Source organism: Chrysochloris asiatica, unplaced genomic scaffold (assembly GCF_000296735.1).
Source record: "Chrysochloris asiatica unplaced genomic scaffold, ChrAsi1.0 scaffold00469, whole genome shotgun sequence".
Taxonomy (NCBI): Eukaryota; Metazoa; Chordata; class Mammalia; order Afrosoricida; family Chrysochloridae; genus Chrysochloris; species Chrysochloris asiatica.
In genome coordinates this window covers 373,443-375,311 of record NW_006408987.1, presented here as the reverse complement: position 1 = coordinate 375,311, position 1,869 = coordinate 373,443, and the positions used below count along the sequence as shown (strand labels likewise).

The 1,869-nt window shown below is 43.0% G+C and overlaps 1 protein-coding gene across 1 annotated transcript in view; it reads left to right on the top strand.

Annotated features, from left to right (window-relative positions):
* Positions 1-1,869, top strand: part of LOC102820122 (cytochrome c oxidase assembly protein COX16 homolog, mitochondrial-like) — a 228,558-nt gene that overhangs the window by 129,112 nt on the left and 97,577 nt on the right. The gene's annotated exons all lie outside the window — the stretch shown is intronic.

Below are 1,869 nucleotides of genomic sequence, written 5' to 3'. Positions count from 1 at the left end.
AGAAATGATGCCTTTGATTTATGGTGTTGGAGGAGAATACTAAAAGTGCCATGGGCTGCCAAAAGAACCAATAGATCTGTTTTGGAAGAAGTGGAGCCAGAGTGCTCCTTAGAGGCCAAGATGACCAAACTTCATCTCTCAAACTTTAGACATATTGTCAGGAGGGAACAGTTGCTGGACAAGGATATCATGTTTGGTAAGATGAAAGGTCAGAGAAAAAGAGAAAGACCCCCAATGAGATGGATTGGCCAGATGGCAGCATTGATGGACCTCAAGTGTGGCAAAAGTAGTGAGGTTGGCCCAGGATTGGATATTGTTTCGTTCTGCTGTGCATAAGGTCACTATGAGTAGGTGCCAACTCAATGGCACTTAACAATAACAACAACCATACCAGGACCCCATTCTTATGATGATGGTGGTGGTGGTGTTTATGTGAAATGAAGTCGGCTCTGACTTAGTGACCTTATATAGGGTTTCTGAAGCTGTAAATCTTTATGGGAGCAGAAAGCCTTATCTTTGTCTTGCAGAACAGCTGGTAGTTTCAAACTGCTGATCTTGAGATTAGCCACCCAACTTGTAACCTGTACGCTGCCTTTTAAAAAATCTAATTCTTTTATTTCTCTGTTTCTTGTTATGGCAAGTAAATTTTGACTAAATCTTGGACATTTTAGTTATTATGTTAGGAAACTGTATTCTATTTAAATCTTCTGCCTTAGCTGGCAGTCACCATATTTAGGTCATAGTCTATATTTTGGGGCTACTTTTCCTACTGATAATTTAGTTTCCTGAAACTTTACAGTGCTAATCTAGTCTGATTTGTTTACCTGCTGCTACTATGAATCCTCATCCATCACTGATAGGGGTGGAATGCACTTCTCTAGGCTTCTCAATGTTGACTGCTAGGGGATGGTCCTTTCCTTGTCCTGCTTCAAGCATTAGGTCTTCTGGGTAACGCTGGGATCCGGAGCCCAAGGAGGAGTGTCCACGGGTGGGCGGACCATGAGGCAGGGTCCGGCAAGAGGAGGGGATGCTGCAGGCATCGGATGCGCCTGTTGGGCCATGGGCATGGAGGCTGCAGTCGCTAGCTGACCACCTTTGCCTGCATCTATGCAATTACTTTGTCTTCTTGAGCCACCCTCTGAAATGTGTATTTCAGAATACCTAAATTCTGCTCATCAGGAACCTGTACGGAAACCAAGAGGCAGTGCTTTGAACAGAACAAGGGGATGTTGAATGGTTTAAAATCAAGAAAGGTGTATGCCAAGGTTGTATACTTTTTCTGTCTGTATGTTGAGCAAATAATCTGAGAAACTTGATTATATGAAGAAAAATGTGGCAACAGGATTGGAGGAAGACTTGTTAACATCCTGGGACCTAGAGGTGATACAACCTTGCTTGCTGAATGCAAAGAGGACCTCAGCCTTCAGACTGAGTTTCACCTCAATGTAAAAAAAAAAAAAAAACAACCCCCAAAACACCTCACTGCTGGAGCAATACATAACATAATAAATGGAGAAAAAGCTGAAGTTGTCAAAAAGACTTAAGTGTGCTTGGATCCACTACATATTATTTTTTTTCTTAAATGTTTTATTGTGAATTATGTGATAGTTTACATGGGAAAGCATTAGTTTTACATTCATTCTATCCTATATTGTCTCATTGCCATGGTTACAATCCCCTCCATGCAATCCTTCCCCAGTACCCCCCCGAGGTCTTCAGCACACAGTCGCTTTCCCTCTCTGGATCTAAAGTCTCCAGCTGCTCCATCACTCCACATCATCATCTCTGCCTCCATTTCAGGCATCACTGCTTCTCTGGGTAGGGTCCAGCTCTCTGCTCTTCTCCCTTGATGGTCCTAGGGACCTCCAC